The sequence below is a fragment of the Cryptomeria japonica genome, chromosome 10 (assembly GCF_030272615.1).
Source record: "Cryptomeria japonica chromosome 10, Sugi_1.0, whole genome shotgun sequence".
NCBI classification, from domain to species: domain Eukaryota; kingdom Viridiplantae; phylum Streptophyta; class Pinopsida; order Cupressales; family Cupressaceae; genus Cryptomeria; species Cryptomeria japonica.
The window spans coordinates 744,861,417-744,873,859 of record NC_081414.1 but is presented as its reverse complement, the minus strand read 5'-3'; the positions used below and the strand labels follow the sequence as shown (position 1 = coordinate 744,873,859).

Below are 12,443 nucleotides of genomic sequence, written 5' to 3'. Positions count from 1 at the left end.
TTCAAATGATCAAATGCCAACATCAACATGGTATCAGAACCAAGTCCACGCTAGAAGCCCCAAGCACACGAGAGTTGTGGCTTAAGGGGGGTGTTGGTGTTGGAAATAAGCCACACCCAGACTGACGATGGACTAGTCCAAGAGGAGCCAGTAGCTCAGTGGTAGAGCACTCCAACATCGTATCGAAGGTCCTAGGTTCGAGTCCTAGTTGGTCCATGTCTCAACATATCTTTCCATTATTTATTTCAATATTTGCATTATTTCATTCAAGGTTAATTCCTAAACCGGGGTTTGACTTAGGCAAACCCTTATTCCCAACCATTTTCCCTTATTTTCTATGTGCAGGAACAGGTATAGATTTTTAACTTTCAAGATCAACATAATTCATAGAGACCAACAGGTTCCCCTTTGGACAACAAAAAGTGTGGAGGACCAATGCAACAGACATTTTGGTCTCAACAATTTAGGTCGACCTTCTGGGAATAGATTCGAACATTCACATAATACTCAATTCCAAGTTTGACTTAGGCAAACCCTTATTCCCAACCATTTTCCCTTATTTTCTATGTGCAGGAACAGGTATAGATTTTTAACTTTCAAGATCAACATAATTCATAGAGACCAACAGGTTCCCCTTTGGACAACAAAAAGTGTGGAGGACCAATGCAACAGACATTTTGGTCTCAACAATTTAGGTCGACCTTCTGGGAATAGATTCGAACATTCACATAATACTCAATTCCAAGTTTGTGGCTCCATTTGACGATTGTAGCTCACTGTTTATGCCCAATTTCTTCAACATTCTCATATTTACCCTAATTTCAGCATTTTCACAATTCAACTTAAAAAGAGAGAATAAAATCTTAACCAATGAATCTTATCAAAATTCTCAGCCCTACCTTTGTTGGATTGAGGCTAGATTTGTTGGATTCAACCCTCTTTAATGTAATTGGTCCCTAAGCAAAAATTAGCAATTTTACTACATCTATCTACCTTGGCCTTTGGTTTGCCAAATGACGGACCACAAAGATTATAAAAGTTAGTCCATTGTGTACGAAGTAGGTCAACTGGTCAACTAAATACATTTTTCCAAGGGCCTTTGTCATGTCCCCTCCATGATCGTTATATATATATCCTAAATAAGCTAATGATTCTTAATTTATATAATAATTACCAACAAATGAATATTTGAAATAGAATTTAATAATAAATGCTAATAATATCCCCACTTTGAAATAGAATTTAATAATAAATGATAATGATATCCCCACTTGAAATAGAACTTAATAATAAATGATAATAATAAAATTAAAATATAAAATGATATAATTAAATATGATTAATTAAAAATTAATAAAGTTAATGAAAAGTCAAAAGACATGAAAGGAAAAGTTGTGACTCCCTCAACAATGATATATAAAAGGGAGAAGAAAAACTCACTTGAGAGGGGGGGATCATTTGGAAATGAGAAGTGCAGATCTGATTTAAATAATAAGTGCATATCTGATTATGAAAGGTTGGGTCCCTTTCAAATGGTAGAAATAATGAAGAGTTGCACTCTTTCAAAGGGTGCTAATGGTGAAAGGGTATGTCTCTTGCCAAAGGGCATACATGATGAAGAGGTGTGACCTCTCCCTCAAATTGAGAGATATAAAGGAAAGGAATCAAAGCATCCACTAACAACACCATCGATCAGTCCAGATCAGAACTGTTGTTAGATCACAGTCCATATATATTTTTATATAATACTTATAGAATGGCGTTGATTGTATTCTTATCGGTGGCACTATAATAACTAATTGACCGATCAAGTATTGCGAATTATATTGGATACTAACTAAATGATTAATGAATGTTAAGCGATCATTGAAAGGGGTGCGATTGTTATTATTATTTTTCCGAAAGGTCATGATGCAGGTTAAGGGAGGGCAGCGACCTTTCCAAGGGGTTGCTGCCACCAACAGACATGGCTGGAAGTGCACAACTCTCCATCCACAATGGATGGGATAAATACCCCAGCAATTGTGGGAAAAGGGGGGTAAGAAAGTAACACGGGAAGCCTACATTCTGTCACCAATACGATCAGCCAGAGATTCAAACTATACGAACTCTACTATTTCTTTCAGGAAGATAAGAAGATCCCCTTCCTAAAACCTTCTTGACAGTTAAGGAAGTATAACCTAGGACAGAATAAGAGCCATTTAGGAAGAGATAGTTTTGTCTCTTAATCGATTTAGTTAAGTTATAAATATATTGGAAATCGATTAATTACGGTTAAAACTGTCTTGAACCAAGTAGGGGACATTACAGAGGAATCTGTTGCCGGGAATAATCATTATGTTATGTTGGTATATTATGTTTATGTTTTCGTCGGTAATAATGAGTTACACGGTCAGTTAGTTAGCCGACGGGTAGGTAGTTGGAGTCGCGACGGTTGTGTCGCACCCCTTCGGGTATTATATATTGTGTACCTTTTCTTCGAAGTATGATCATGTTAGTCATGTCAGATGTAATGATATAAGCACTTATTGTACATGGACTGTGGAATTAATATAGAGGCTGGTTATTTAATATATTTCCATTATGTTCTGCGCATTTACTTTCTGCATTTAACCGTTTACCCGAGAGGGCAAACATTTGGCGCCGTTGCCTAGACGTACTCGGGAACGGAAGACACGGATGGCGCACAAACACAATGGGCCTACCCGTTGGTGAAATAAACCCAGAGGCCGACGACGCCCGAACAGAACTTTACACAGGAGAAGACACGGCAACGCGAGAATTTTCAATTTTGCTCCAGGTAGCCATTCAGACCCACGTCCGACGAGAGGCGGTGGAGGCAGAAATCCCACCAAGTGCCGTGTGGACAGCGCTGGAGGTTAGCCCGGCAGTAAACCGGTTGATGAACCACCTCCCCCGGTTGCTTGCACAGGCATCGCTAGCACAACAGGCCCGCCTGGAGGAGATTGCCTAGGAAGAGCGACGACAACAAATCGTGCAATGCTACGAAGAGAACAGCCGACGAGAAACAGAACGAGATGGCACCAGGCCAAGAGGAAATTGAACCTTGTAATAATCCCGACACACTGCTGATATAAATTGTGGCCGAAAGGCAAAATAAAAATAAAAATAATAAAAGTTTTTTTGTGTACATGGCGTGTGTTTGCTGTGTATGGAAGTGACTTATGCCCAATAGACTAAATAAGGACAAAAATAAAAAGATACAGAGTGACGAATGGGAAGTGGCACAAACCGCATTGAATCTCAGACAGCAGATAGAACGAAGGCGTAGGCTAAGGCAGCTTGCCGATGGACGACCGGCCGAGGGGTTGCCCGAAGGGAACCCAGAAGGTGTCACGGAGGTTGCGGAGGCAGAGATAGACGGAGAGAACTACACTGTTGTAGGGCTGCCAGAAGGAGTCACGGAGGGTGCCGAAGGAGAACTCTACAGTTCGCTAGAATACCACCGTAGGGTAAGAAGCCGCGAAGAGTTGGTGGAACAAACAAGGCGAAGTCTAAACCTGATCGACACTACCAGAGACTTGCTAAAGAATTTGTCCATTTCAGAGGACAACCAGAGGGAGACAACCAACCGGAGGGAGACAACGGAAGGTGCCGAGGGAGCACAAGGGTACCGTGCGGGAGGCAATTTGTTTGGTTCGGTGTCAGCAACTTTTTCTGGAGGACCCACGAGTGGAGGTTCAGTTGCAGGAGGCGGAGGATCGCCAGGTACAAGCACACAAGGAATTAGAGGAGCGAGACCCAGCGGTGGGATGGCGAGTAAACAAAAATTGCCAAAGTTCATAGGGGAGGGCAAGGAAGACCCCTTACGGCACTGCCGTACATGTGAAACCATTTGGTCCACCAACGGAGTAATAGACCAGGATGACTGGGTACAGCAGTTCCCAGCCACATTACGAGGAGTTGCCATAGATTGGTACTCCGATGTGGACAAGCAAAAAGTGGCCACGTGGGCCAATCTACAGAAGGAATTCACAGGGGAGTTTCGGTTGCTCCGTGATGACAATGAAATTGTAACGGAGATATATAGTACCAAACAAGGTACCAGGGAGACAGTACGGGCATACAGTCGGAGGCTGAAAGAACTCTTGGGTAAAATGGAAAGCCAACCCGTAAATGGATTGAAGAAACAATGGTTTGTTGAAGGGTTGAAATCCTCCCTACGAAGGAAGATGAAAATTATACCACCTACATCATATGACGACGCCTATAATAGTGCGATGAACCTAGAGAGCGAATACAAAACATCAAAGAAGAAGAAAAGTAATAAATATTCATTTGACGATGATGAAGACTCTGACGGGGAAAGCAGCAGCAGTGGCGAATCGAGTAAAAAGGTGCACGCTCTCCAAAAGGACATGGAACGAATGTTGAAAGAATTCAAAGCCATGAAGGGGAATACAAGTAAGACTGAAGAAAACGACGTGTGGTGTACCGACTGTAGGAGTGACGGACACACCAAGGGGTCTTGTCCCAAGAAGGCTTTCTGCAACATTTGTCAGATTGCGGGACATTTGACAAAGGAATGTCCCTACAATATGAAAACCAGGAGCCAACAAGTTCTCTTCACGCAAGAGCAGACGGCCGTCAGAACTTCGCAAACCAAACACAACGACATCATCTAGAGGTTACCGGGACAATAGACGCAGCGGTGGAAGGAATAGCAACAATAACAATAACGGAAGCCGTATCCAGTATGACGCCAAGGGCCGGCCAATTATCCAATGTAGGGCCTGTAATCAGTGGGGGCACTTCACTCGTGATTGCACGAAGGAAGCCACCCCTCAGCACCTCTATCGTTGGTGTGGGCCAGGCGACCATGAGGACGCAAATTGCCCACAGGCAGGGGTTAATCTCCTCAACATTGAGAAGGCTGAGAAGACTGGTGAGAACGAAGTACTGGCGATCACCCGCGCCCAGACGAAAAAAGCCACTTATCCCGACCCCCGTACGGAGAAGGAGAGATTATGGGAGGCAAAGGCCAATATTGAACGTGAGATGACGGCCGAACGACGGGACAACGAGGTGGCGAGTACATCATCCCGTACGGAAGCAGAAAATAACATCATTGGGCAAATCTTGCAGATAGAGGTGCCGATAAAGGTAAAAGACCTTCTAGACTCTATGCCACAATTGAGGACTGCCATCCTCACCAATGTGCAAAGCACCGCATTATCGAGTACACCACAGGTAGGGGTTCCCGCCACCACATCGTCGAGTGCACCACAGGTAGGGGTTCCCGCCACTACATCATCGAGTGCACCACAGGTAGGGGTTCCCACCACCGCTTCGAAGAGTACACCATAGGTGGAGGTTTCCGTCAGCCCTTCGACTGACCCGATGTTACTAGCCTTGAGTAGTGGTAGACACCCAGCTCTGGTAGAAATGGGTATCCGTGGGACCATTCTGAAGGACACCATTGTGGACGTGGGATCTGGGGTGAATGTACTACCAGAAGAAACATGGAAGCGGCTGGGGAAGCCCACCCTGTGGCCACCCACATTCAACCTGGTGGGAGCAGACCAACACGGCATTAAGCCACTCGACCTGTTGATGGCCCAGCAAGTGACAATTGGTACACAACCATTCTTGTTAGATTTCGTGGTTATTCCCTCGAAGAAGAAAGGCTATGATGCCATCCTGGGGAGAGCGTGGTTGATCAACGCGAGGGTAAACCACAACTGGAAGAAAAATACACTTTCCATGGAGAAGGGAGGGCGGAAATATACCATTGACCTACACACCCAAGATGTTGGCGAAGAGCTCGCCTCTTCCGACTAGGACTCAGAGGACTCTAATAAAGGGGAAGGGGGTCCCGATGAAAGCAAGGGCAAGAACGTGATAGAGCCGAACAGTGAAGGGGTGCTCGAATTGGAGGGATGTTCTGAAGATGAGGTATGCTCACTTAATAGGCTCTTCCACTGGCAAATGGAGGATTACGAAATGTTCCAAAGCTACAGGCTCGAAGTAGAGGAACCAGAGCAACCAACAGAGGTGTACTTGCCGGAATACAGAGAATATTGGAAGGGAGACGCCCCAAACCCTAGCGACGTAGATAATCCGAAGAGTGTTGGCAATGATTGGAACCTTGTGTGGAAGACTGCAGTCTTCAAAATCTTTATTATTCTTCTTCTTCTTATGTACGGGAAGGAGACCATGGTCCCTGTAGAATTTGTGGTTCCAGGTCTTCGGAAGGCCATTGAAAATAGATTGGCCACCAACAGGCCCAAATTGAAACCCTACCACGCGAAGCGCGCAGGGAACCTGAGAGGCCGGACGGACACCCGAGAGCCCGAACGGACACCCGAGAGGATGGAAGAGGACTTGAGAGGCTAGGCAGGCGACTCAAGAGGCACAGGACCACAGCAGGCGACTCTCGGGCGAGGAAATCCGAGAAGGATGAAGGGCAATCCCAGAGACAGGGGACCCGAGCAGATGACTCTCTAAGACAACTAAATTAGGAGATGAGAAAAAAAAAATTTTAAAAAAAACGTACGGTCGTATGACAGGCGACCGTACGGTCAAAAATTTATAAAAATGGAAAAAACCGTACGGTCGTATGACAGCGACCGTACGGTCAAAAAAATTATAAAAAATATATATATACCGACGGTGGTAACACCGTGCGGTGGTAACACCATACGGTGGACACCGACGGTGGTAATACCGTACGGTGGACACCGACGGTGAATGCCACCGAAGGTGGATGCCATCGTGCAGTGGTCAACCGCACACCCAGCATAAACCCCCGCACAGCCACACACAAAGCCGCACAACCGCTCCGTCGTCATGGTCTGCCGTATGGTGGAGGGGTGTAGGTCGCACGGGAAGGTGGCCGCACGATCGGAGGTGCCAATGTTGTTGTTGACCGTACAGGGAGGTTGTATGGCCGGGGTGCCATTGGGGACATTACAATGCCAAAAAAAAAAACGACGACGACTAGATTTTGAAGCCAGGACACTGGAAATTCAGAGTGGAAAAGAAGGGTTTTTGGCATCTTAAAATATCACAGAAATGTTGTGCGCCATGGACTTTCATATGGTTCTGAGGGTTGTAAATTGGTGTTGGCGGCGGGGGCGCTACCCCTCGACCCCACGAGGGGCGCTGCCCCTCGACCCCACGAGGGGCGCTGCCCCTCGACCCCGCTGGGGGCGCTGCCCCCAGACCCCCAGTTTATTTTTGAGCTACAAAATACCACGGGAAGTGTTGTGGTTGTCCGTACTGTGAGAAAAAAGCCTGTAGCTAAGTATTGGCGGGGAAGCCATAAGTCGTAGAGGGAGACGGATTTGGAGGTTGGGAACAAACAAAGTTTGAGGGAAAGCATTGCAGGTCCGCGCAGTTGTATGACACCAGGGAGTTATTCAGTTCAGTTTTTAGCCTTTGGGGAGTGTGATGGAGGATTTGAGGTGTCTCCTAGCATTTGTGCCAACGGATTGTGGCCACCTCCAAGCATGACTGGTACGCTTTGAGGAACTCGGAGTATGTCTCGGCTGGACGTGAGGTTGCCTTGGTGGATGCACAGAGGGCTCGGGAGGAGCTGACCACCAGGTTGGAGGCAATAGTCGCGTGAGACTTAGTTCAGCATACCCAGGAGTTGGATGCCGGGAGAGCAACACGGGTGGCTATCGAGGACAAATTGGCTAGGGAGACAGTATCATTTGAGTAGCAGTTGGTGGAAGCTGAGACTGAAAAACTTGTTTTGCAGACAAGTTTGGGTTAGGCACAGGAGGACTGTGATGGCAAAGGAAGCAATATTGGTGAAATCCGCACTTGAGCATCGGATGGTAGCAGCAAAGGGTTTTCAGGAGAGGACGCAGCAAGTGTATAAGATTCGGGCCCGACTAGTGTCAGTAGTTCCTGCCATTCATCTCTATTTTGTATTAAGTCGTCGGAGTCGACTTCTTTTCTTGGGGGGGATGATGTTGCCGAGAATAATCATTATGTTATGTTGGTATATTATGTTTATGTTGTCGTCGGTAATAATGAGTTACGCGGTCAGTTAGTTAGCCGACGGGTAGGTAGTTGGAGTCGCGACGGTTGTGTCGCACCCCTTCGAGTATTATATATTGTGTACCTTTTCTTCGAAGTATGATCATGTTAGTCGTGTCAGATGTAATGATATAAGCACTTATTGTACATGGACTATGGAATTAATACAAAGGCTGGTTATTTAATATATTTCCATTATGTTCTGTGCATTTACTTTCTGCATTTAACCGTTTACCCGAGAGGGCAAACAGAATCCAAAGAGAGATTCATAGGGAATCTCTTAGAGACAATATATATATATTGTAGAGGTTAACCATATGCATATGTTAGAGATAGAGAAGCTTGAGCAGGGGTGGGATCTCTGCCAAGCTTTGAGAACATTAATGATTTCACTCATTAATAGAGATCCCAAATAGAAACCTTAGGTGGATGACATCCTGGGTTGCTCCTAACTGAAAAATATTTCTCAATAGAGGGTTGGGTCAATCTAGGTAAGGTCCAACTGAGTATTGTATCCTTTTTTTATAGATAATAATAAATTAGTTAACATTATTTGTTAAATATATAGAATAACGTATAGCATTCTTTCTTGTATAATCGTACAAATAAATATATGTGTTTAATTATCTTTCATATTGTTTGTATACTAACGTGTTTGCAGGACTTGAACGCCAAATAATCCAACCCCAACTGGGAACATTACAGCCTTCATAAACCTTGCTTTCACTTCTTTGTCATCACGAGGTTTCCTTCCACGTCGTAGTGCATACCATTTGGAATTAAGAGCAAAGGCTGCCATATGAAGTGGGATGTTCATAGTGTTGCACTACCGCATCACAATGGGCTTAATATCTTGCTCATATAATCCCAAATCAGGATCCCTATCAAAAATTGCTTGCTTCATTTTTCCAAGCATGTTGTCAAATGTCTCATAAACCTCTCCAAGACTTGGCGAGTCTATATCAGCATATCTAATGACCTCCACAACTAGTGAAATGAAGGAGCAAATAAACCTGCAAACAATTTTTTTAGAAAAGACAGGTTAGATCTTAGAATGTTAAATCAGCATTTTTTTAATAAAATTAGCAATTAGCAAGTTATTAAAAAATATTAATGTTTTTTGTTACCTCACATTGGACCACCAATTATTATCAAGAATTTTTTGTTTGATGCTTCTCCCTTCTACAATCCTTGCAATAGACCATCTATTCTACTCTGAATTAACCATCATCAACTACACCTCAAGCATCCTCTCTAACAAAATAAAATAGTTGGCATACCTTGTCTCTACGGGCTTGAGGAATTCCTAAAGAGAGCAAGTGAGGTGTAATGGTTGAAAATAAACATTTGAATATTTCTAGCCTCCACAATGACTTGTTGCTCCCTATGTCTTTCAATGTATTGTTCAACGCATGAACACAACAAGGGGACCTCCCTATATCTTTCAATGTATTGTTCAACGCATGAACACAACAAGGGGTCCAAAAGATGTGCTTGTAAGCACCCTCAACCATCAAGCCAACTAATTTGCACACACATGTCGAATCAATGTCCAACTACATAATGTTGGCTACCCCAACCTCCTTTGTGGCATCAAAATATGAAACTGAAATTCTACATCGTTGCACTTCCCAAAACAATCAATGGCTCTAAGGAAATATGAGCTAGTTGTACATGTGACTATTGTAGATCATAGATTAACTACTAAGAGTGGGGACGAATCGGTAGTTAATAAAACTTAAATTTTATCCAACTAGATCTTTTTGAAAAACTTGCCTTAAACTGAATGAAAGCACCATACTAAAATCTGAAAAGATACACCACACAATGAAACCAATGCACACAAGAATACGTGGAAACCTAAGATTAGAAACACCACGGTGAGAAATGCTGCTAGGATCGACTGTCCTAATCCAGCCTCACAATGAATCCAATTACAATGTTTAAGGGCACCAACCCTAAGGAGTTACTAAACCCCCTTTATCCCAAGAGAACCAACTATTTCACAATACAAGCACCCACTCAACTAGTCTGAGCACCAACTCAAAATTTACAATAATTATAAGAGAATAAAGTTCTGCAATTTTCTCTTACAAAATGTATGATCAAAGTTTCTCATTTAACAAAACAATCCCACTAATTTCTTTGCAAAATTATTTCAAATTGAAATGTTAATAACCCCTTTGCAAACCGAATTCAAACAAAGATAATAAAGTTCATCTTCTACAAACTGATTTCAATTCTGAAATAATTCTGCAAAATAAATCCAGACTACAATAGTAATCATGATATTCCTTTGTATTGTTACTTCCTTTTATGTGTCTCAAATCCTCTCTTCACACAACAAGACAGTTTATATATTCGTTCAATAGTAAGTTGCCGGTTCGGGTTCGGGCACCAATTCGGGTTCGAAGAACCGGTATGCGGGTATGGTAAAATTTTGAAAAGGGGATTGGGTTCGTTTAGTACAAAAACAATTAAAATATATATATATCAATATTATATTATATTAATATAATATAATATAATATAATACAATATATAATTATATATTATATTATATTATAATATATAATATATATATTTTATATAATAATATAATATAATATATAATTATATATTGTATTATATTATATTATATATCATTTTATTTAAATTTATAAAATAAATAAACCCCGATAGCTACTTTGACTGTTGTTGAGATACTTTGACCAAGGGCTATGGCACGTCAGCTAAGTCCGATGAAATGTCAGTAGCAGGAGGCCAAAACAAAGCGCAAAACATAAAAAAAATTCACCCAATGGAGTCACCAAACCGAACCATGAACCATATTTGGGAAATACGGGGGCCTATATAGCTGAACCCGGTAACTTAGGTTCAATATAACCCTGAATCTCTGCAAACTGATCTTATCAATGTATCCTTCACTCCATCGTATATACACTTGCTGATTATAATTATATATTATATTATATTATATTATATATCATTGAATTTCAATTTATAAAATAAAAAAAAAACTTAAAAATAAATAAACCCCAATAGCTAGTTTGACTGCTGCTGAGATACTCTGACAAGGGTTGTGGCATGTCAGCTGAGTTAGATGAAATGTCAGCAGTAGGAGGCCAAAACAAACCGCAAAACATAATAAAAATTTCGCCTAACAGAGTCACCAAACCGAACCATGAACCATATTTGGGCAATACGGGGGCCTATATAGCCGAACCCGGTAACTTAGGTTCAATATAACCCTGAATCTCTGCAAACTGATCTTATCAATGTATCCTTCACTCATCAATGTATCCTTCACTCCATCGTATATACACTTGTTGATTAAGATTTAAACTTTCACACTTCACATTGATACACACTCAGTTTTCTTATTCTTTTTCCCAACATTCACACCGAAATTTTCATCAAACCCCATCTGCCTTTTTATACCAAAACAATTTGATAGTTGTAACCGATCAATATAGTTATGCTAAATATACACACCATGACTTGATTCTAATCACTACACAATTTATAAGTAAGATTCATGTTAATATAACCAAGATATAATCGACGTCATTGGTCTTTAACCAGCACGTAACTCTCAATGACAAATGACAACAGCAAACAATTAATCATACAGGTGGCAAATAAATCATAACCGAAACCGTTTAGATTTTTCCTCCATCTGTTGCAAACCCAACAATTTCTCTATGTGTTCTTCTAGAAAGAACAACATAATATCCAGGAGACCGATACAAGGGATTATTTTCTGTGTAGAAACAGCATAGTGTATATTAGAAATAGAAAGCCCAACGAACACAGCCCGACAAGACAGAAATAAAACAGCCTCGAGCATACAGTTCGAACAATCTGATCATGGTCAAATTCCTTGATTCATGGCAGAGATCCTGGATGTCTTCAAAGAGGTGGACATTATAACCAAAAAATTTGACAAAGAATATATGATGATAAGAGGCAATTAAGATTCAACAGCATGTACATATTCCTTGTCTTGTATCCTTTTCTCATTTGTTTGTCATCTATATACCTATGTGACAGATCTCCTCTTTTGACATCAATGACAAAACAGTAAAGCAATGTCTAACAACCATGATATTTAAAGTGGTCGATGTCTAACATCTGTCCACCCATCCATAACAAGGCATCTTGTCCTAATCCAACACAGTCTCGTATCCTCGATGACCACACTCACCTTGGGATATTCTTTGCCAAAGAGTGTAGTCCGTAGTTTATTTTCTCCAAGGGGGCAAAAGAGGTGCCAACAGCTACCGCATCTCTAAACATTTGTTGGAAGTAGGGAGAATGTGCTACATGGAATGGTATGGCATGATCAAAGAAAATTTTGGCTATGGAGGGTCTACCACATCTAGTGCTTGCACATTTAACAAACTAGCAACTATGTTTGGCTGCTCATTGGA

The 12,443-nt window shown here is 42.0% G+C and overlaps 1 protein-coding gene across 4 annotated transcripts in view; it reads right to left on the bottom strand.

Annotated features, from left to right (window-relative positions):
• Positions 1–12,443, bottom strand: part of LOC131076011 (uncharacterized aarF domain-containing protein kinase At1g71810, chloroplastic) — a 291,860-nt gene that overhangs the window by 197,460 nt on the left and 81,957 nt on the right. The gene's annotated exons all lie outside the window — the stretch shown is intronic.